The sequence below is a fragment of the Dipodomys merriami genome, unplaced genomic scaffold, assembly GCF_024711535.1.
Source record: "Dipodomys merriami isolate MVZ:Mamm:240054 unplaced genomic scaffold, mDipMer1.0.p SCAF_12, whole genome shotgun sequence".
Classification (NCBI taxonomy): domain Eukaryota; kingdom Metazoa; phylum Chordata; class Mammalia; order Rodentia; family Heteromyidae; genus Dipodomys; species Dipodomys merriami.
In genome coordinates this window covers 8,492,415-8,517,167 of record NW_027202493.1, presented here as the reverse complement: position 1 = coordinate 8,517,167, position 24,753 = coordinate 8,492,415, and the positions used below count along the sequence as shown (strand labels likewise).

The 24,753-nt window shown below is 39.1% G+C and overlaps 1 long non-coding RNA gene across 1 annotated transcript in view; it reads left to right on the top strand.

Annotated features, from left to right (window-relative positions):
• LOC138823011 (uncharacterized) overlaps window positions 1-18,651 on the top strand; it is a 67,809-nt gene extending 49,158 nt beyond the window's left edge. Inside the window, exons 6-7 of the long non-coding RNA XR_011370712.1 lie at window positions 8,296-8,395; window positions 18,392-18,651. This is a non-coding gene — a long non-coding RNA (uncharacterized lncRNA). The remainder of the gene's footprint in view (window positions 1-8,295; window positions 8,396-18,391) is intronic.
• Window positions 18,652-24,753: the final 6,102 nt, after the last annotated feature.

Genomic DNA, 24,753 nt, shown 5'->3' with positions numbered 1-24,753 from the left:
AAGAAATAATCTTATAAATGCGTTAGAAACAAATGCATGAAAGAAAAAAAAAACATTTGAATACATATCTTAGGGTTCATTTTCCTAACATCACCTTATCTGACCTTTTCTGCTTGACTCATACATATACTAGATAATTGCAAATAAGGGAAACCTTGTTTCTTATATTAAGTGAAGTAAGTCAGTTGAGATTCTTATCTCCAAACAAAACAGCCAGAAGTGGAGCTGTGGCTTAAGTGGTAGAGTGCTAGCTAGTTTTGAATAAAAAGCTCAGGGAAAGTGTCCAGGACCTGAGTTCAAGCACCCATAATTGTGTTTTATTGAAACACAGGCTCCTACTGAAGATAAAACCATCCTCAGAGATGCAAGTGTTTTGCACAAAAATGCTTTCCAGAACAAACCCTAAAGCCATGAAAGATGAATAACAAAACCCAAATAGACAAGAATGTCCAATATTAAGTAAAAATGTTTCCAGATTTGAAAAAAAGCAGCCAACTTTGAATCTGAGTTAGGAGCAAAATCAATGAATAAAAACACATATGTAATACATATAATATGCAAAATATATAACATGTGTAATATGTATCTGTTGTTATGTTATCTATATGTACATGCATGTACATGTACATAAACATACACATATCATTTGCAATGTTTAGTTGCAAACACAAGAAAAAAATCCACCCAACCACTCACCATAAAAACCTAGAGAAAGCAAACAAGGAAAGAACCGGGACTTGGATTCTGTTAGATTCTTTCATCTCTGAAGCATAGATAAGATTCAGCATCATTAGTTATACTGCTACTAACACATGAAACCCATAGTACTCTATTGGATATGGAGTTCAAAAGATTTTTTTTCTTAGAAAAAGTTGAGAGTCCCTACAGTTACCATTTAACTATCTTCAATTAGTCTATGACTCCAGTATATTCTCCAAATTATTTAAGCCTCAGCTAAGAACCCAGAGATGGCTCACATCTTTGAGAAAGGCTATCATTACACCAGGAAAGATGCACTGACATCCTGAAGCCTTAAGTAGCTGTAACAAGAGTAGTCCTGGACCTGGGACACACCTGAAGATGCCAAGATCTGGGGCACCAGCCAGAGAATGTAGAGCACTGTGCAGCTGATATTGCTGTGGGCTCAGTCAGGCCAAACCAGGGGGGAAACAGTACCACATGTAAACTAAACTAAGTGTTGCATTATAGAATAATCGCCTTGTATCATAGTTCTCATATTTTGTACTTCCTAGGACTTTTGGTAAAGGGTTTTGTTTAGCCTTTCTCAATCAATGAAATTTCATTGTCGTACTAAAATGTCTCTTTCCCCAAGGGAACCTTTCCTTTGAGATTTAGTGCACACTGGGGTAACTCACCACACCTTCAATCTCAAGTGCCAGCCATGTGCTACTAACTATTGAGCAAGGACTCCCAGGACAGCACAGAATAGCTTTGAAATGCTTACTGCTCTCAACACCCCTGCCCTTCTCCAAGCAACAGACCAAAGTCCACCTCTGTACAGTAACTTCTCAAATGCTGAAAAGAATGGAAGGTTAGAGACAGTAACATCACCAGGCTTCTTGAATTTATCTATCTTTACATACATTTTCCTGTAAGAGATACACTTACTGTGTAGTCTAGGGCTTAGTTAACAAAATAAGTTTCCCTACTCAACAGGAAAATGAAATGTCTATGCTGAAATGGCTGATAATCTACCTTTCATAGAGAAAGGAAGGGATAAATGTTTAGAAAGCAGCCATCTTCTGGGCACTTAAAGATCTGTTTCTGAAAGGTAAATAGGATGGCTTATTTCCTATTACATTTGTAATTTCTTCCTTGTGTTGTTCTTTCCTCTTTTCTTTAAAATTGTGCCTTTTAGGTCCCAAGGGAGATATCTGTTTACCCTTATCCTCACTTCTCTAAATTCTGTGGATTAGATCTATTAGAACTCCCTAACTGCATTCAAAAACTAGCCAGAACTACATTTGTGCCCAGTTCAGTTCTATATGCTCCTTGCCAATTAACACAATTAAAAGCTTAATAAATATTTTGAGATGGCTGAAGTGTCTCTCAGAATTACCACAGTCAAATCTAAATGTGGTTGTATCACAGGATCAAAAAGAGATCATGAATGACAGCTTTTGGTCTACACATGGAATTATCTCTTTTATTCTATGATTGCATTATTTTCCAAAGATCAGTTATAATTTCTACATTTAAATACTTCCTTAAATCTCAAAATGTATGCTGAAGTGATTGTCCATAATGTATTCCAATCATTTTTGATGATTATTAATATTAAGCTGAGATATGTCACTATAATAGCGAAATTCTAAATGCATATATTTTTGAGTACCTGGAAAGACCCAGGACCCACTAAATCTAAACTATAAGCCAGACCTCTCTCTCCACATTTACAATACATTTTTTTTCTTATTTCTGAATAGAACATGTATTTGTGCTAAGATTCCAGGATACCAATGACAAATGAGTCTCACTCAAAAGAACTCTAAATTAAGTAAAAAGAATGAGAACAAATATCAACCATTTGTAACAAAATGTAATAACTTTCATAAGAAACATGTAGACATTTTAATAGTTCAGAGAGAGAGAGACAGCATATCAGTTTAGATGAATCAGATCAAAAAGGGTAGTACATGTATTTTGAAAAGAGCCTTGAGATAGAGTAAAATTAAGTTTCAAAGTGAAATGATGAGAGGTTAGTTGGGGACAGATAGCAACAGGACCATGAATAAAAGTGCCAAACACTTACTAAGATGCTTTGCATCATATCTACATCTATATCTATATCTATATCTATCTATCTATCTATCTATCTATCTATCTATCTATCTATCTATCTATCTATATATATATATATAGTGTTGTCTTATTTAAAAACTGTTGTCTTCCCTCAACTTTGCTCAGTTCTTGGATTCTTGAATGAGTAAAACTGTGTTGGTTACAGTGTGGTGTTAGTGCGTGCGTGCATGTGTGTGTGTGTGTGTGTGTGTGTGTGTGTGTGTCTGTGCGCGCGCGCATGCACCCGCTTTCTCTGATCTCATTGTCTCTATCTTGATATTTTCTTTGTGTTGCACACCATTGTCATCACTGGCTGGCTTTCTCCCAAAGCTCACTTCCAGTTTCTCCTTAGGATTTGACTCTCAGTCCTATGTCCCTAACCCATTTTTCACTCTAACATGCAATATATTTATCATGCAGTTAAACTTTTGATATAAATAAATACAACCATACTTAAGCTTTTGGAATGTGCCCATTGGGCCTATAATTCTTTCTTTGGTAGCGAGTAGAAAAACATTTCTCAGCCAGGTAATGGTGGTTCACACCTCTAATCCTACCTACTCAGGAGGCTGAGGTCAGTAAGATTGTGATTTGAAGCCAGGCCAGGCAGAAAAATAATATGATACATTATCTCTAATTAACTATCAAAAAGTGAGTCTGGATGGATTCAAATGGTAGAGCACCTGTTAAGCAAGCAAACTAAATGTAAGGCCCTGACTTAAAGCCCTGATATGGACAAAAAAAGTAAATTATTGTATGAAACAATTTGTTTATGTAAGTACGTACAACTCTTCCATATATAACCCAAATGTTTTGTGCTGACCCTCTTATATTCTAAATCCAAAGTGAAAAATAAGATTTAAGAATTAGAAATAGGGGCTGGGAAGGTGGCTCAGTGGTAGAGTGCTTGCCTTGCATGCAAGAGGCCCTAGGTTCAATTCCTCAGCACCACATAAGCAGAAAAGGCTGGAAGTGGTTCTATGGCTCAAGTGGTAGAGCACTGGCCTTGAGCTGAAGAGCTGAGGGACAATGCCCAAGCCCAGAGTTCAGGCTCTCCATGACCGACAAGAAAAAAAAAAAGAATTAGAAGTAGAACTATAGTTTATAATTCTTTCCCACCTTATTTCCAGTTCTCTCTTCTCTTGGCAATATGATATGGATACATTAGCAATCCTTTCCTAATGAACTGTGATGGGGTTTGAAATTCATACCAAGTCTGCCCTCTATCACAGCTGTGTTTTTTAGCATGCCTGAATGAAAGGAAATCAATGTCTGATTCATCTCTATGTGGTCCTTGCTACAACCTGAACTTAAACATTAATTAATCATGATGATGGAGGTACATTATAATTACTGAAAAAATCTAGAAAGCATAGCAAAGACTTAGAGGAACTCTATTGCTCTCCACTGCCCTTCCCTCCACTCATGCAGCCAACCACCCCACGCCTGTCAGCATCCTCCTCCCACCATCTCCTCTTCCATTTGTCCTTTTACAGGCTTCTCTACCTTCATTCTCTGCCAGACATTTAGCACCAGCACTTCACAAAGAAAACCAGTTTAAGGGGAAAGAAGATAAGTACTGCCATTTCATAAAGGTGGTAGTTTTCTGCACTTAGCTAAAAAAAATTAATTTTCTCTGTGCCCCCACATCAATGCTGGCTGCTTCCACAGATAAGCTCCTTGGGAGCAGGGACCATGTGTTTCTTAATTAGGTACAGCTTCTTTTTTTCAAAAGCCTTTCATCCTGGACCAAAATCTCAAGGTCCCTATAGGTGCTCAATAAATATTAAACACAGGCAGTCATTGTCTAATGGCATTTATTAAGCATGTCTGTTCACATGCAGCTGTTTATAGAGAAGTTCAACAGTCAAAGTTTTGACTGCTAGGAGTTTATACTCCAAAATAGACAACATTCATGCAGCATTGTATTATACTGATAAAATTAATGAAATGCTTTATGTTGTACTCAAATGCATAGAGAATTTACACAATGATCTTAGGGAATTATTCACTATTCATTTGTATATTGTGACAGTTCTGGGGCTTGAACTAAGGGCTGATGTACTGCCCCTAAGATTTTTCCTCAAGGCTAGCTTTCTACCACTTCAGAGACACAGTTCCACTTCTGATTTATTGGTGGTTAACAGGAGATAAGAGCCCCACAGCCTTTCTTGCCCAGTCTGGTTTTAATCCACAGATTCCAGCCTCCTGAATAGCTAGGATTACAAATATCTTGTGCTTGACAAGAGCTGATGGTATTTTCGTGAGGGAGAAAGAGAGATAGATGGACAGAGACAGAAAAACTAGAAAGGGGAGATAAAAACAGAGAGAATAAAAATCAAAATCATAAATCATGAAAGATGATGCCAAGATTTTTTTGTTTTGCCCAAGGGAGTTAGAAGAATTAATTATCAGTCCTTGAAATGAGAAAGTCTGAAGCAGCAGAAGGCTTTGATGGCTAAGAAAACATCAGGCTCAGCATACCAGATATAATCAATGTGGCATGCTTATTATACTGCAAAGAGAGGACATCAGATAGATGTGTAAACATATGAGCTTAGAGTTCAGAGAAGAAATCCAGGTGAGAAATATGGCCTGAGCTGTCAACAGCATAGCTGGTATTTAAAGACATGAGGCTGATGGTATCTCCAGAGGAGTGAGCATCATTGGAACATGAATTCAATGTTAAGAACACATATGGTTAAATGATGAAGTACATAGAATTCCCAAGCCTCAGTTTCCTTAAGTGGAATAGGATTTCTAGGCATTGAACATAGTATAATCTGATTTATTTTCTAAGTAGTCACAGATGACTATTATAGTACCTAGTATAAAATACGATTTCACGTTCATAGAATTTTGGGGGGGGAGAAATTACACAACATAAGCTTTATTATACAAATAAGCATTTTTATTTAGTACTTGTGTGCATATACACACAGGTGCATGTATTGGAGCTTAAACTCAGGCCCTGGGAAAATGTCCCTGAAATTTTTTGCTCAAAATTAGCACTCTACCACTTGAGCCATAGCTCCACTTCCGGCTTTTGGTGGTTAATTGGAGATAAGAATGTCATGGACTTTCTTGTTAGGGGTGTCTTAGAACCATGATCCTCATGTCTCAGCCCACTTAGTTGCTGGGATTACAGTTGCAAGTCACTGGCAGCTGACTTTTATGTAGTTTTGTGTGTGTGCGACTCCCCAAACTTTTGTGCTAAAAGTTACTGGTCTAACTTCTGGCTTTTGATGTTTAATTAAATAAGAGTCTCATGGATTTTCTTACCCAAGCTGACTTTATTTTTTTATTTTATTTTTTATTGTAAATTTGATGTATAGGTAGATTACAGTTACATAAATAAGGTAATGAGTACATTTCTTGTTGAACATTATTAGTTCCTCCCTCATTTTTCTCCCCCAAGCTGACTTTAAACCCAGATCCTTGTATCTCAGCCTCCTGAATAGCTAAGATTAGAGATGTGAGCCACTAGCACCTGGCCTATATAGGACTTTTAAATAAGGTTCTCACCTAACACAATGGGAGATAAAATTGCAGAGTGAACACCAATATTACAAAAAGCCTGCATTGCATACGGAAGGCTAGAAATAATGAATGGAGAAATTGTAGCCAACACATCACCCTGAATTACTAAGGCATCTCTGTGGAATATTGTTCTTATTTGAATCAGGCATCTCTCTGGAGATAGTCACTTAATTAAAAACCATTTTATTTAAGTAACTGGCTGAAGATCCTGGGAATGAGAGCAATGAGGTTCAGGTTCTTTCTTTACACAGGTGTTACAAATGTGTATATTGCTAGCACTCCCTTATTCACACAGATGAATATTTTCAACTCATGATAGCAAGTAGCCCATCTGAATGATGTTCAGAGAAAGCATTTGTAACTACAACCTGCATTTTTCCATGCTTGACTCTTTTGAGTTATTTTGGATGCAATCATTTTCTAGGAAAATGTTAAATTTCTTTCATGGCAATAATTGTGCTTTCTTCATTTTTCTCTGAAACCAAATCTGGAACAACTTTTATAGATAAAGTTGTTAAGTTCTTTTGGGAAAGGCTTGCATATATAAGTATGAGCTCATACAATGTTCATCAGGGTGACAAGTAAAGGGACCAGATCCTTCTCCATTTCTTAGGGTAAAAGCAAGTAATAGTTTTCTTTCAAACTGATTTTGCTTTCATAGGAACACATTAAAGATGATAGTAAAATCAATAACATTAGTTAGGAAGCAGTAGTGTATGCTAGAATATATAAATTTGTAGGAAAAAAATGAAAATTTCCTACTTACTCTTTAGTTGAACTTCATGAGCACCAGTGTCCCCAGCTGAACTTCAGAAAACTTAAATAAAGAAATGAAAGTCTTCCAAAAGAATAGGCTGTTCGTATATTACTTCTTCCATTAATAATATTTTTTCTTTATAATTATAATCGCCTCATGATCACACAATCTTAAAATGTATGGAGAAAAGTGGATGGTGAACCATTAAGAGACATATTGTGATAAAAATTTTTTTGGTATTTGCTTCTTAGATTAAGATGAAAAACTTTTTAACTTCAGTTAAAATGTAAAAACATCAATTTAAGTAATTATCACCTTACTATAATATTTGGATTAACCTGAGTTTTCTGTTTAGATTTCTAAACTTAGCTTACAGTAAAAGTCATTATACATATACAAAGGAAAAGAGAAACATGTGTTCCTGGCATGCATTCATGTTATAACAATACATTTGAAAGAGCCTGCACAAATAAGCAAACTTTTGTGTCCTTGTCACTGGGACCCATGCAGAGTGAGTGGCCATCATCAGACGAAGCCATGGAATGCTGTAGTACCACCATATACCCTGGTAGATATCACAGAAGAATTTCCAAAGCCAGGAGAGGTTAAAGAGTCAGGCACGACTCATGAAAACTTGTTATTCAACTACTGAGCATTGTCACATGCTTTTCAGCTGACTTACAAACAGGTCTGTTTAAAGAAAAAAAGGTCTTTAATTCAATCAAGGTTGAAAGAAACTAATTTGACACCAAGTCTTAGAGAATCCTGTCAGGACTAAAGGTTGCCTAGCAGTCAAGGACTGTGATAAGCAAAGCACCCTTTCTATAGTAATCCACTATGATGAAAAAGTTTGATTTGTAATGTAGTGGTTCAATTCAAAACGGTGGCTGGTATACCTCCAGAGCTCACCTTGCCTGTCGTTGAACATTGCTACTGCTGTTCTCTTCTGTAAGCATCACCACCGCATCTTAACGTCACTGGCTTGAAGTGTACTTGTCAACCCTCTGGTGGTGGGCGCACACAGAGATGACCATCACACCTTCACATTAGGTTCCAGGGTGCCAATGCTTCTACTGCTTCTTCTCTTTCCTTAGAATACTATGTCTCTCCGCTTCTTTTGCCGTCTATAATATTCCGAACTCATGGTTCTGCCCTATGCAAAAGCAACTTTGTTCATTTTTCCCTTGTTAACCTAGGAGAACCTCCTTAAATCCTTAAAAGACTCTTCACTCGAAAAGGAGACATAAAGCTCTGAAATGATTGCTATTCATTGGGACACGATGCAGAAATGGAGAGGTCAGTTTGATTTTTTTTTCTTTGAACCAGTCCTGGGACTTGAACTCAGGGCTTTATCCCAACTATGGCTTTTTGGTGGCTAATTAGAGATGAGTCTCTCAGATTTGTCATGCTGGTTTTTATCTCTAATCCTCAGGAATCAGCTTCCTAAATAGCAAGGATTATAGACAAAAGGCACTGTTACCTGGCTTCAATTAGGTTCTTAAAATAACTGTTTTTTGCCTAGGTCTCAGCTTGGGTTGTAGTCTCTAGCTGCAGTTGTGTCACTAGTAACTGTATTAATCATCTTGCAAAGGGACCCCAGCAGTTCTATCTCCGGAATCCCTGTTGTTCGTCCCCTTTCACATAGGGTGTGATCAATACAATATGGAAAAGGTGATGGCATGTCACTTCTGAGATTTCAAAGGACATCACAGGCAACTTCCACTTTGGGTTTCTCATCATTTTTTTCTGGAGAAGCCCAAGGTGTGAGCTGTCTGTGGGGAAACCCATGGGCCAGAAATGCAGACCTTTCACCAAGCATCCTATGTCTCTGTAAAGGTAAAGCAGTCTTATCCTATGCAAACCTAACTACTATGATCATAGAAGCATAGACACACACATAAGTATGTATATGTGTATGTTCTTGGCTCTTTACATAGAGTTTATCATCTGGGATATAAAGGAATTCATTAAAAATGAGAATGGCAAACAAAAACCAAAGTGCTATTTATATCCCAAGAGAAAAAAAATAGATCAAAAACCAGTCAGAGAACCAGCCTTGTGGGATAATTGATCTTCTGAGAGCTTTTGTAAGGTGGTGGTATGTGTGAAAATGGGGCGAGGTGAATGGGTGGTCATTGGTCCATTTAGCAGAAGGCAGGGTGTTCATCCCTGATGAGTCCAGCATGCTGACCAGGGTGGGATTTGACCTGTAGACAAGCCTTCAAAGTTTCTGGGTACACTCATTTCCTTGGAATAGAATAACTGAGTTGGAAAATGACAAGCAAGGTTATGAATGAGCCTGATGTAGGTAATGGATGTTGATGGAGTTGAATTACAAAATGAAGTTACTTCATTGGCTTTACAATCAGGCTTTTCCTTCTACTTTATTTTTGTTTTTGGAAAAACTCCCCCAAACCTAGATAATATTCACCAAGAGTTTTCTGGAAGTGTATTATAAGTGGTGCAGATGTCTTCATACATGTGAGACTGCTGAAAGTCAGATAATGCTTCTCAAACCATACTAAGGTAAAAGGATGCTTATTAATTGCTTCTCACTTAGCAGTATGCAGAACAGAATGTAAAGAGGATATGCCAGATCTGTTTGTACAAAGGATGCTACAAGAGTTGGCAAAAGTTCATTTCTAGCTTGTAATTTTATTAGCTTCAAGTCCTATAATACCTAGGGAAATTTTCTGGTGGACTGTTTCCTAATTTAAAAAGAAGCTGTCAGAATAATATGAATATCTTTAACTTGGAGTAAAAGGTCCCAGTGGCATTACCTATTGAGAATAGCAGTGTATTTATAGGAGTCTTAATGGCATGGAATTTTAAGCCAAAAAGAATCTATGTTCCTCTAAACTATCATACTCCCTTGAGAATTTCTACCTGGCTCCTGCTTTCCTTAGCATAATATTTTTTCTCAATTTTCTCAGAATCAATTTCTGAAGGACATTTCATTTATATCTCAAATTCTTTCAATAGTTCATAATGAAAGCAGGACTCCTCTGCCTTCACCAAAGGATAATGCCTATTATATTAGGCTAGAATCACTGTTTCACCAACAACAGTTCAAAGTCACTTGGCTTTTGAGTCTTTACATGAGGTAATTTCTGGTTAGAATCTGGAGATATTGCTGGATCCATAAGTTCCCTGAAGGGCTTGCTCATCCCCCCAGGTATATTTTTATTCCATCTACCCCTCCTCCAATGGAAATACCAGTATGTCAGACCTTAAAAATAATCACATAGCAACATGTGTCCACAGATAATATAGACACCAACATAGATAAATGTCAAGGGATTAAAGAGATTCTAACTGAAAAAGCCTAGTCAAAAGGATTAAAGGCATAAATTTTCTCTCCCTCCCTTCCTCCCTCCATCTCTCTCTCTCTCTCTCTCTCCCTGTCTCTCTCTCTCTCTTCTCTCTCCCTGTCTCTCTCTCTCTCTCTCTCTCTCTCTCTCCCTTCTCTCTCCCTGTCTCTCTCTCTCTCTCTCTCCCTGTCTCTCTCTGTCTCTCTCTCTTTCTCTGTCTCTCTCTCTTTCTCTGTCTCTCTCTCTCTTTCTCTGTCTCTCTCTCTCTCTTTCTCCCTCTTTCTCTGGAGAAAGCTATTATTCCCAAATTGAATAGTGATTTCTGAAAGATATACATGTATTTTATGAATCCCACTCAGCAGAAAGTACATATACAAATAAACATTCTCTAAAATAAGACTAGCAGAGACCTATAATAGCCTATAGCAGAAATCTATAATAAAGTCTCAGTAGTGGACTAGGATTTGAAAAAACAGGGCTATGGGATGTTAGACTACTGTATTAATCAGACTTTGTTCTGAAAATAAACACAGTTAAAATACTTTTGGTTTACAAAAGTAAATATTAACTACTTGTTGTTTTATCTGCTATCAGAACTTTACATCAGGTGTGAGATGGATTCAGATCCTCCTCAAATATCTAAACTAAAAAAGCACCTCCCAACTGAAGTGCCTTGGTTTCACAGTCGAAAGCTGAGGTGAAGGGAGTTCACATCTGTAATCTTAACTACTCAGGAGGCTGAAGTCTAGAAAAGGGTGGTTTGAGGCCATCCTGGCCAGATAACTTCACTGAGCTCTGTCTCTCAGCTAGCTAAAAAGCAGGGCTGGAAGCATGGATTAGGTCATAAAGCCTGAGCCTAGCAAACACAAGGTCCTGAGTTCAGAAAAATAAAAATAAAAAGACTGTAGCACATTAATGTTAGTGTAAATACCTATCATTGCCAAAACCTTCCTTGAAAGTGGAACCCATTGCATTAGTTAATGTTACATAATCAAGCTTACATTGGTGAAACAAAGCATATGCTCAACCCCAGAGACTACGGGCAGAGTGGAACGTGTATGTGAATAAATCTAAAAGAGTCCTTTGTAGTCTCTGTGACTCACTTAACACAAAATGTGAAATAAATGATTCAATAAATAAATAAATAAATAAATCACGTTATCCTCAGGGAAGAAATTCCAAGTTCCATTTCAAACATGAACTCAGGTTTGAAGTCCAGAACCTTTCTATAGTTCTTTGATGGGTTCAGCTAGAAGGGTCCTTGGTCCAGAAACCTCTGTTTTAAGAGAACAAGTTACATGCTCACTCACACTTCCTGACAATGCTACCCAGGAGGCTCAGAACTGATTTGGTTCACATTTTATTCCTGAGAATGGCTCTCTTATCCCATTCTATTTCTTTGACTCTTGACCCTGCCCTTTGGGAATTCTTTAGTCTTTTTGTTCCTTAGCCCCATCTGAATTTCACTGTATTTGATGTTGGTATAATTTGTGGAGGGGAAGGAAAAAAAACAAATTGTTTAACTAGGAATACAGGTGGACCCATTGCACCAATGAGATGTACAAAAAGTCATGTCGAATAAGGAACTTTACAACTTTGGCATGGGGAGAGAGGGGGGAGATGGGAAGGGTTGGGAAGGGGAAACAAAGGAGAAGGCAACAATGCTTGATAAGAAATGTACTCATTACCTTGTTCATGTAATTGTAATGCTTCTGTAAGGCATTTTCACAATAAAAAAAAGATATTAGGAAATAATCACCTTGGGAGAGATGAGAATCCTCATTCTCATTTGGCTTCTTGCCTGTCTAAATTTAGGTGTCTAATGGTTATTTTATTGCTCAGAAAATTAAGGAAACTTTTAGTCCATGTTGTAATTGTAATTACTATCATCAAAGATTTGAGGTTTCATTTGATTGCTTATTTTTTGCTAGGTTTTTTTTTTCCTCTTTCATTTCATCAGCTCTATATGTCAATATGCCCATTCACAACACTTTCTAAGACAGGACTCTGAGTTCATAAGTTTGAGTTCTTCAACATCTGAGGGCATATGATGAGCTTTTTTCTTTCCTATTTGATTAGTCTATTGTAAGACTCATTTGAGTCAGTTGAAACGATAGGTCACTTCAAATTAATCCCTTGAGGTATCCAGGTCAAACCCTGATTAGATCTTTGCCTTGAGTTTGGCTTGATAGTAATCTCACCAGGCTTTTTTCTATCAAAGGTATTATCAATCTTATGTTTAGTTTGCTAGGAAACAGGGAAAGTCACGAAAGCCTCTAATTGCTAACATTTTTTGCCTTTCATATACAATTTCAAACAGAATAACTCTTTTTACTTATTTTGTTTCATGCTACTATCATTGCCTTATATTACATTCTCAATTATCACCAGAAACAACTCAGCTACCAATGTACTATCTCTCTCTACTATAGGAAGGAAAGACATGAGTTTATCAGTATGTGAGGTCTTTTAAGATATTAGAAGAAACAATATAATTAATGAATCTGTCATTGGGATACCAGGTCTTGTCTTCCCAGGCTCATATAACTATTTCCTGGATCCATTCATTCTAAAGACAAATGACATGTATTTAGTTTAGACTTGTTTTGTTCTTATTTAATCCTAGCACTGATTTCTGTAGTAGTTAAATTTGCTGCAAGTTGACAAATAATCTTCAGGTCTCAATGCTTACGATAAACACTTAGATCATGCTCACTGATCTGTAGTAGCTTAATTTAGACTTTAGAAGAGAAATAGGTCTGTCATATATGCTTATATTTTAGACTGGATTAAAGAGCAATCATTACCTAGATATGCTCCTCTCTTGCTTGATTGAGTCTAAAAATAAGGCACACATGGCTCTATACATGTGGCATGTCTTTGCAGTGACTAACATAAAGCATGTGACCAAGTACATTTTTCTGAGCAAGTAATAAAAATTACACAAATGGGGGAAAGCTGAAATGAGTATGTATAAAAGAATATTGCAACTTGCTTTGTCAAGGCATTCAACTGATGTTGAAAAATAGTGCCATATGCATGGTTATATCAGGATGTTCCAATAACTGTGCTCAGGACAGAACTGTGTATCAAATGTACTTCTCCTGAAGTGGTTAAGGTTAGGAGTTCAGACACCAGACATAGGAGTTACTCAGAGAGGGTGCGATTGCTACAGAAATTAGGCCACAATGTCCTGCATAAATCATTTCAGCCAGAAGGAACAGGAAATTCCTGTACCCGCAAAACCAACTCCATGCATACCACAAAACAGGATTTATTAATTGGACATGTTAAAGAAGGCTGACTCTTCACTAGAGTAGTTTTATCATAAATTAGAAAAAAAGTCAATATTTGAAATTTCTTTTCTTTTGCTTTGGTTTTTAAGTAATTTTACAAAGGAGATCTACTGCAAAATGTCAATTTATTTGTATAATATATTTTGAACATTCCTTCCATCACACTCCAGTGTGAACTTTAAAAAAGTTTTGCTGGGCTGGGAAGGTAGCTCAATGGTAGAGTGCTTGCCTTGCATGCATGAGGCCCTGGGTTCGATTCCTCAGCACCACATAAGCAAAAAGAAAAAAGCCAGAAGTGGCACTGTGGCTCAAGTGGTAGAGTGCTAGCCTTGAGCTGAAGAGCTGAGGGACAGTGCCCAGGCCCAGTGTTCAGGCCCACAACTGGACCCAAAAAATAAAAATTAAAGTAAATAAATAAATAAATAAAGTTTTGCTGGGGAGAGGGCAGGGAGTATAGTAGAGGAGAAGAAAATGATTGGAATACAGTGTAAATGTGCGTGGAGATGTAACAATGAAATCCTTCTTCCATATAATTAATATAAGCCAATACAGAATTGCACAAATAGGCACATATGGCACACTCTCATGCTTTCAAGTTTCCACAGTAGCCAACATTTTCTTTTTTTACAATCAGGAGTCATGTACCCATAATTCATGCCTAATAATCCTAGCTACTCAAGAGGCAGACACCTGGAGGAAGGGAGGAAGGGACAGAGGGGACAGGGGAGGGGAGACCCCCAAAAATAAAAAATTAAAATTAAAATTAAAGCACATAGCAGCTAATAGATAGCAGGTGGAAAATCAGCCCAAATTTTAAAAAAAATCCCAAACCATCACATCAACTTTCATCATAAAAGCTAATAGAAAGATTGATCTTGGACTTTGTACTTTTATAACTTGGCTTTTACTGCAGGAGAGCAATGCATGATTTATTTGAAGGAAAGGATTCTATTTCCTAGCCTTTTAAACAAAGAAAATCTAAATTTGACCAGGCATTTCCTAATTTACAGTTAATTGTACAGTTAGTACAATTAACTAGAACTGTTTCACAAGTTCACTTTCCTTTACATATGAAATGAGACTATCTCCCTTAATAAGCACAATTGTTAGAAGACAATATATAGAAAATATCTGGTACTTCGAAAGGTCTCTCTATACAGATATGGTCTTTATCATTATTTTACTTTCAAAGAGCTCTGGATGTTCCACACAATTAGTTTAGTTGAGAGGAAGATTTGTGCAAAGGACAGCAACCTTTGTGTATCGGCAGCTTGGTCAACAGAAAGATTCATAAGCTGAGTAATAGGCCAATTTGTTGCCTGGATGAATTATATTCAAATAACTTCACCAGATGTCTCAGAGAGCAGCTTATAAGGTTACAATTTCATCAAGATACTGTCCTGTGTAATAGAGGCTGACTGGGATTCAACCATGACATATTGAAACAAAACCCAAGCTGCCAGGAATTGCACAAAGCTGTCCTTCTTTAACCTCTACCTTGTCATACTTTTGCCAATTCAAGGCGGCAGACCAAGTTGCAGGGCAACTAATGCTTTTGGGCAGTGAGCAAGTCTTGGAAAGTTGGAACAATTTCTTCTTCCTCTAAAAAATTAACATACTCCTAGGTATCCTGAAGCCATATCAAATATAATGCAATGAGAACGTGAGTATGAGACCTTACCATTCCTTCCTTGAAGATCTATTCTATCAAAATACTTGACTAAGGTGCTAAGAGCATTGAGAAAAGCCAGGTTACAAAAATTACGATTTGTAAATAGAACCTCCCCTCTCATAAAATGGGAGGGCAATTTACTTTTGGGAAAACTATGGTTTATACATTCATCTCCATGCCTTGGACCTTCCTCCACACAGAAGACCCCCACTTGGTGCTGACTCTATACGGTGCCCTCTGGCTGAAAAGTAGATAATAGCAGGAATGAGTAAAAGACAGTAATTTGCCAAGCAGAATTTGTCCCATGTGGCCTTCAGTTTCCAAAGAATTCATCTTCTAATCATACTCTTTTCCTGGGCACTCTTTAATTAGCCCTTTTTCCTGCCGCCTTCCTTTGCAAGAGGTAATTAAGTTATACGTGGAAGTGGAAAGTTTTTAGAAGGGGGCCTTTAAGAAACCAGGGCTCCAGTGATAGAGATGATTCCAGCCTAGTGGAAAGTTCTGCTGATCGTGGTTCACTGACTCCAGCAGGATATTTGAGCTACTGTCATCTTTTGAAGAAAAATGTTTTCATCAAAGAGGACCCATTCTGATAGAACATTGGATTATAGTCATGATACAAGAAGCCAAAGAGGGCTTCCATGTAGCCTTCAGCCATGCTATTGAGTGGTAAAAGGATGTAGCTGAATCACTCTAACAGCTCTCACTCCAATTTGGCCACACCCAAAAAATGTGCAGGACTTTTGTTGTTCTGTAAAACATTTCACTGAGAAGTCTCATTTCTCAGTAACTAGGGTCATACATTTCTTTATTTTCACTAACTTGCTAATTCATATGGTTTTATGTGACTTCTGTAAGCAGAACATTTCAAATGAGAAAAATCTCTTGACATGTGATATCACACTATCAGGGATCAATGAGATTCCTCTGCTCATTCACCCAAATAGTTAAACCTACTTTTGCTAACTAGGTTTATTCTTCCACAAAATGCCTACCATGTTCTAGGCAGCATGGATACCTAAGGAAAGGCCATTGTTCACTGAACTTGATGCTCTAGTTAAGCAGCACCATCTACCCTAAGATTTCAAATAGAAAAAAAAGGCTTTATAATGTATACTTGTCTGGAAAACAGGCACAGATTACATGACAAAGTTATCAGGAAAAAGATAAAATATCCAATTTCACTTAATATGAATGAATGCAAATATAAATTGTTTTAGTTCATTAGTTCAAAACTGGTATTGGAGGGCTGGGAAGGTGGCTCAGTGGTAGAGTGCTTGCCTCGCATGCATGAAGCCCTGGGTTTGATTCTCCAGCACCACATAAGCAGAAAAAAAGCCAGAAGTGGCACTTTGGCTCAAGTGGTAGAGCTCTAGCCTAGAGCTGAAGACTGAGGGACAGCACCCAGGCCCAGAGTTTGGCCCCCACAAATGACAAAAAAAAATGGTATTGGAGTAGTGGAGTTGTTTCTGTGACTAAACCTGAGCATATGATTCAGCAGGCTTTATAACTGACTTGAGCAGGTACTTGGAAACATTCAGAGAAACAAGCAAAAGTTAGCCTAGAAATCCCATTAGCTGAGCATAAAGATGGATTCCGATGGAAAGTCAGAAGACCAGACTGTTAATAGGAATGATGATGGAAACAACAAGGTCATGGGCTCCTTAATGTGGAAGAGTCTACTTCAAGTCCATTCAGTCTTCTGCTTGTGACATGGTTATCTCTAACCAAAACCAAGTTTGCAGCGAGATTTGTGAACAAAAAGACAAACAGAAAGGTTTGAAACTTGCAATTCTCCAGGAAAATGAGGGATTAAAACCATATAACCCCTGTTTTAACTGCATTTGATTTCGGTGCCCTGCATCTTGTATATACAATTTTCTAATTTGGGGAGGGGAAGAGAAAAAACAAAATGCTTAAATAGGGATACAGGTTGACCCAATGTAACAATGAGATGCACAAACTATGTTGAAAACGAACTTTACAACTTGTGGAGGGGGGAGGGAGGAGTTGGGGAGATGGGAAGGGAAGGGATGGTAAGGGAAAAACAAAAGAGGAGGTAACAATGCTTGATAGGAAATGTACTCATTACCTTACTGGTGTAACTGTAACCCCTCTATACACTATTTTTACAATAAAAATTTATTTAAGAAAAAGAAGAACAATGTGGCTACTGTGAGATCAGGGTCATTCAAAAGCAGCCAACTATTTTTATACCAGTTCAGTAAGAGTGCGGTAGTAAGGGCATCTCATGCATTAAGGTTTAACATGTGCAAAGATTTTTAACAAAATAGAAAAGCTTCCAGAAGAGAACTCTGGGCTGCCCTGCCCACAAATGGTTGCTTATGGAGTGTTACCTCAGTTTAGCCATGCACGTTCTCAGAGATAACTTCAGATCTCGTTCTAGGAGTCCACTTTGAGCTGATAGCAGACTTATTGCCATTGTCTATGTGTGGCTTTGCACCCAGAATGCACTTTGATTTGAATAGGCCACCTGTAAGCCAGGCCACATGTGACAGAATGAGAATACCTGCAGGCAGCACTCCAGGAGAGGTTGTGTGTAGGTAAGAGTTTGAAGCTGAAGATGGGAGGGACTCTAGGAGACTACAGATGCTAGGGATATGCGTCATGGAATATCTAACCAGGAAAATGAGTGCTGCAAATGGAAGGGAAAGCCCAGCTAGGCTACAGCAGGCAAGTCCAAGGAGACAGACCTGCCCAAATCCTTTGGAACTTGCATCACACTGCCCCAGCCCTGGATGACAGTCACAAGGCTATGGTATTGAATGTTTACCCTGGGGCTCACGGGTAGCCCAATAGCAAAGCACTTGCCAAGCAAATGCAGGGCCCTGGGTTTGATCCCCAAGTACCAAAAAAGAAAAGACATAAAAAGCGTTTTCCTTGATCCATTTCAGTTTTCCTTTCTATGTCACAATTCTTCATTAGAAATGGTAAGATTTCAGTAGGTCCACTTGTATTTTGCAGTATATGACTTGCCTTTTGTTTCTAACAGGACCTCAACACTAGGAGCCTGCCTTGAGTCTCTGAAGAAACTTTGGACTTCAACTTCTGAGCAATACTGAAAGTGAATAACTGTGGGGACTCTTGTGCACTATTGTGCACTGAGATGCACAGGAGACTCTGGAGGGACAGGGACCCAATAGTTCCTAAGGTTAAATGAGTTGTGTTTGGGAACATAGTTGACAAAGAGGTGCATTGTGAAGGTTCCTCTGGTCAAATTTAATGGCTTGAGAAGTGGCTGGGCGATTAGAAAAACACACTTGTGGGTATGTCTGTGAACGCATTTCCAATGATAAGTCACTAAGCAGGGAAGATGTGTCACAGATGGAATGACACTATCATATAGATTGGGACCCAGGGGAAATAAAAGGGGGAAAGCTAGTAAGAAGGATATTCCATCTCCTCTCTTCTCTGTATTCTTCTTCCTTTATCTTCTCTCTCATCTGTCCTTTCCTTTCTCCTCTCTCCTCTTTCTCTGCCTCCCTGTTCTTGCCATAAGTGACCAAAACTGTGAGCCTGAACAAACTTTACCTCCCTTAAGCTGTTTTCCCAGGTATTTGTTATAGATATGAAAAACCTATTCACAAAATGTCTGTACTTCATCTCACTATACAGACTTCTGAGCCTCCTTCTGTGCATTTCTCTAGCTTGTTAAAGCCCTATCTTATGTGAAGTGTTGTACATTCTTATTCCTCAGCATGTGTTAGTATGATTTTCTTGTCACTTTGTTCCATACCCTCTAGGCCCTCATATTTACATGGCTTTCCTCTAGGCCATCTCTCCTCAACCCCGCATTCCATCTCTTCTACATGTTCTTTCATACAAGCCGTTGGTTCACTGTCACGTTCCGGTAATGTTTATGGTTTAAAATTCTAATCACAAGGAAGTTTTATTTATTTTTATTAATGTATTTTTGAACAACAGAGCCCATATTTCACAACAAATGTGAATGCTACGCATCTTCTTAGTGTCTTTGGATTTCTGTATCTGGTGCCCTGGCAAGAGCATGGTATTAGTATGGCGTTTGAGGTAATTAGTTGAGGGCACTGATGGTTGTTATGCTCACATTCAGCCTTTGATGATGAGTTCCCTGTAATTAATTTCTAAATCCAACTCTTCTTCCAAGTACACTTTTCACTTCAAAAGTGGCTTCTTGTGACCTCCAACTTGTGGTATTGATAAGTATTCTTAAATATATTCAATAGATGCCCATCTTCATTTTAACATTAAGGCACAACTCAATATGAGACCTGTGGGCTATCTTCTCAGGTGGTTGAGTCTGCATGACAAGCTCTCTCACTTTGCTATTTTACCATTTCACCACACCCTTAGTACTTGCCTTTTTAGAAAAGCCTCTTGTTGTAACAATGGTTCTATGAAGTCTACTCCCAGACAGTGTTCTCCATTCCAATTTTCCTCCTTGCCCGTGAGGCCCATTGTCTTGAATCTGGATTGTATTTTAGTGGCAAAAGTTAAACAAGTGCTTGAACTGGCCTTTCAATTCTAGCTGAATCTTCCTGCGCATCACGGGTGTTGTTAGTGGATTGTCTTGCCTTTGGTGTTTGTAGGGGTTTGTTCTTCCTTCTGTTCTCCACTCACAAAAATTTCCTGGTTGTTTTAATTTGCTCAATGCTTTAGTTAAAGTATTCCTGAAAGGCTTTGTTTTCAGTATTTATGCACAAATTTTCCTTATCTGGAAGATCATGATAGACTATCCACCCTGTGAGGCTTACAGAGACCTAGGCAGACACTGTTGGAAGGCTTTCAGGAAGGCCCAGGATGTTTATTCTTCTTTAGGTGTGGAATTGTCCCTCCATGTGTGGTTACAACTTGGCCACTAAGCTTTAAGGAGCTCACAGTGACAAAAACACTGTTGGAATTCATCTAAGTGACCTGTATAATTTATTCTCCTCCTTAGCCTGATTGCAAGGAATCTAGTGGTTGGATTTTATCTTTTATGATGACTCATAAGGAGGAGATATTTACTGGCAGTGGTCAAGAAGGATGTCCTGTCCAGTTTTATTTTCTCAACTTTAAAAACAAAATTGTTGTCAATTATTTGGGGATCCCTGTGAAATGCACATTTTTGGTGCTCATTGGGGAGGTCCTGTGCAATTCTAATCCTCTTGCTATAGAAATAGAACCCAAGGATGGTTGTCTGGTGATTATACCCTTCATTATTCTGCTATTAATATGGTGCTCATAGTTGTTGATCCTGGCAGATATCCCATCAAGTTTACCCATGAATTAATAGAGCCCCAAATGACCTGTGTCAGATGCTTCTCCCCTCCACTATTTTAGAACTCTGGGTAAAAGTCCACACTACTCATGATTGTCAAGGGTGCCTATGCATTTCACATTTTCAGCAGTGGAAGTAACCAGAGATGATGACTCCCACTCCAATACTTGAGTGCTGATGATGAAATGCTCCCTGTTAGTGGTAATCAAGGAGGTAGCCTCAGAAGATGATACTCCGGTGGTTCTATCCTCCACTAATTGAAAACTCTTATTCACTTGCTCCCTCGTGATGTTTATGTAGAAGAGCCTGTACATAGATTATTCTCCTCCTGGGTGTAAGACATAGCCCCATATAATAATTAGAGAACCATTTGGTGATTGCTCTTTCCTCTGCTACGGGGGTGCGGGGGGATGATGGTGAAATACTTGCTCTTGATGCTGATTGAGGAAGTCTGGGCAGTTTTACCCCTCCACAGGAGGGTCAGTGAGGAGGCCCAGCACAGATTGCCCTACTCCATATCAGTAAATTCGCCCCCAAAAATGACCTTCTTGTGGTCCTGCCCTCCACTGCATAGGAAAGGATGGTCACATGCTCACTAGAGGGGGTCATGGGAGTAACTGCGCATTTATACCACTTCTTCAGGAGCCAAAATAGCCACAGGATGGCAGCTTGGTGGCTACGCCTATGGCTCTGTGTACACTCAGGTCCCAAACACACTGGTTGGAAGGAAAGTTGCAGTTGCCTTGTCCTTGGGTCTGCATTGCCCTGGCCTCCCATGGGAGGACCAGGTTGTTGCTTTCTGCTATGATCTGCATTGTTTTTCTGTAAAAATACTTCTTTAACTCAAAAAATAAATCACAATCCAAATTCACAAAATCCGAGATCACTGAGCTTATGCTCCTAGTGTCATTCTGGAGGCAAATTTAGAGGAATGACGTTCCTGCAATCCAGTGTCTCAGGAGAAGTGTGTGTGAGGCTCAAGGAAATGTGGTAGCAGCCATAACCAGGCTGAGCCACATGCCCCTTGCTTTCCTTCCCTTGGTCACTGTTGGGAATGGCCGCATCCAAGGAAATCACCAATCCACTGGTTTCTTCCAAAGAGCAGTCATACCAGCTGGAAAGAATTGGTCTGTGACAGGCTGGATGATAGTAAAACACTAGAAGATTGTCTTTGGGAAATTGTAGATACCGGCATTGGGCCTCCAGGAATTGTGGCAGCAACTCCTGCCCTCTGGAAATGATTCTAGTTCTAGCTTTGGTCAGGAAGGGATGTTTACTACACCTTCAGTCCATATGTGGTACTGATGAACACATTGTCTGGCTGATATAATTCTAGGTTTTTGAAGGTCAAGCCATATACGGAACTGTAGGAGAAAAGGTGTTGCAAGCACACAGGATTGCCATGAAGATTGCCAAAGAAATATTTCTGCATGTCTCTCCATGTCCTACGTGATGGAATTTGACAAAGCTCCCATGGGTTTAAGTTAATATTTTAGTGTAGAAGTAAAGAAGCTAAAAGAGGGAGGCCCTTTTAGCCACTCCTATTAAAGGTATTGAGTTTCTTTTTCCTACTTAATTGCCTTCCTCGGTCTCATCATTGTCTTTGCTATGATACTAGCTTCCAGTTTGGGAAATGTCTCTGGTTAAGAACATCCGTTTTGAGCAGCGAAATGTAGTGACTGTGGTGAGGAACATTTGGGGCAGTCCCTAGAGTCAGTGTTCTTAGGATTACTCCCGTAGTTTACTGAGGGTGACTGCCACAGCATGATGCCTAGGATTCTGGGTGTGATGTTCCTTTGAACTAAGTTTTGGATGTTCTTGCTATTTCTCCATTGATTGGTTGATAAGACCATGATTTGAGCATGTACATATTTTCAGATTTGGCCATGACAGCCCTGGATTTTTTGTTGTTGTTGTTGTTATTTTTTTAGTTTCCAATTTGGTCAATGAAGCATTGTATTTCATAAATTGGCGACGCAAGGTTTGGAAATTCATAGTGATTAACATTGTTGGCCATCTTCAAGACTATCGTGGACAGTTTGCTAGCATAATTATAGAATTGCCTGCAGCATCATGGACTGCTGATTGAAGACCCACACTTTGGGGGCTAACAGAGAACCAGCCAAGCATTTTGTAAAATCTTTTGGGTACTCCTGAGAAGTTTATTCCTCTTTGGCTGTGGAATTGTCCCTCAGAACTTGGTGTAAAATTTGGCCACCCTTTAGGAGGTCTCGCAGTGACAAAAACACTGTTGGCAGTCACTGAGGTGGACTTGTGTCGTTTGATTTCCTCTGCTGCCAAATTAGCCCTGGTAGCTAGGATTCTAACAGCTTGAAATATTCTTCTTTGATGACACATCAGGTGATAGTCATTGGTGGTGATCAATGAAGATGTCCTGTCTGGTTTTACTTTTTCAACTTTAGAGGTGGTCCCACTGATTTTCATATGATAGATTCTCTCTCCATTATTTGGGGGCTTCCTGAGAAATGCACATTTTTGTTGGTCATAACGGGAGAGCCTGTGAAACTACTTCTCTTGCATTGTGGAAATAGGTTGTCTGGTGTCTCCAACCTCCACTACCTTGGGGGTAGATCATTTGGTCCTCACTTTAGGCAGTCTTAAAAGATCCTATCACATTTTACCATTTAATCAGTAACTGATGTAACTCCAGACGATGGTCTTCTGATGCCTTCCCACTACATAGCCTTAAAGTTCAAGGTGAAAACTGCTAGGGGCACTCAAGAAGGCCCTGCTCATGCCACCTCTTCATAAGTGGAAGTATCCCCAGAAGATGGTCTTCTGGCTCCTACTCCAATACTTGAAAGCTGATGGTGAAATGCTCCCTGTTGCTGATAATCCTGGGCAAGGTTTTGCACAGTTTTACCTCCTAGACAGTGGAGGCAGTTCCAATAGTTGGTACTCTGGTGACTCCATCCTCTGCTCATTGGGAACTGATGTTCACATGCTCCTTTGTGATGTCCATGTTGAAGAGCCTGCACATAGAATCTCCTCCTTCTGGATGGAAGATGTAGCCCCAGAAAATGGTGATCCAGTGGCTCTTTTCTTGACTACATGGGGGATGATGGTGGGATGTTGCTTCCTGATGTTGACTGAGGGATCTCTGTATAATTTTCCCCCCACCCGGAGTCATGGAAGTAGTCCAGAAAATGGGTCGGTGGTAGCTCTACCCTCCACTATGTGGATGTATGTATCCATTTTAATACTAAGGAATCACTCAATATGAGACTGGTGGGCTATCTTCTCTGGTAGTCATGTCTACATGACAAGTTTTCTCTTTGTTCAATTTTAATATTTCTCCACACCTTTAGTACTTGCCTTTTTATAAAAAGCCTTTTGTAACAATTGACTATGTACATTCCACTCCCAGACAATGTTCTCAATTCAAATTTTCCTCATGGTCTTTTAGACCCATCGTCTTGTTGCATCTGGGTTGCCCTTTAGTGGCAAAAATCACCGAGGTGTTTGAACTGCCCTTTCCATTCTAACTGAATCTTCCTGTACATCATAGGTATTGTTAGTGGATTACATTGCCTTTGGTGTTTGAAAGGGATTGTTCTTCTCCCTCCTGGTCACTCCTCCTCCTCACCCTCAAAAATCTCCTACTGCTTATTTATTTTGCTCCAATTCTTTGGTTCATGTAATCCTAAAAGGGTTTGTTTTAACCATTTCCAAACAAATTTCCCTTCTGCAGAGGATGGTCTTGTTACTCTGGAAGCATGGAAGGATGGATACTCACTCTGGGAGTCAGTAAAAGGAGTCAGGGAGGAGGCCCAGGACAGATGACTCTCCTCCACAGCATTGGGAGTGACCCCAGAAGATGATCCTCTGGTGGCCCTGGACTCATCCCCTGCATTGAGGATGGTGGTCACATGCTCATGACTGGTGGTCACAGAAAAGTTCTGTATATTTTCACCTATTCTTTGGGAGCCAGGATAGTCCCATAGGATGGCAGCCTGGTGGCTAATCCTTGGCTGTCTGTGCAGTCAGGTCATGCGCTCTTTTGTTGGTGGTTGAGTTGTAGTTAGCTTATCCTTTGGGCTCCATTGTCCTGAGCTCCCATTGCTAGCACAGGTCATTGTCCCTTCTGAGCCCTA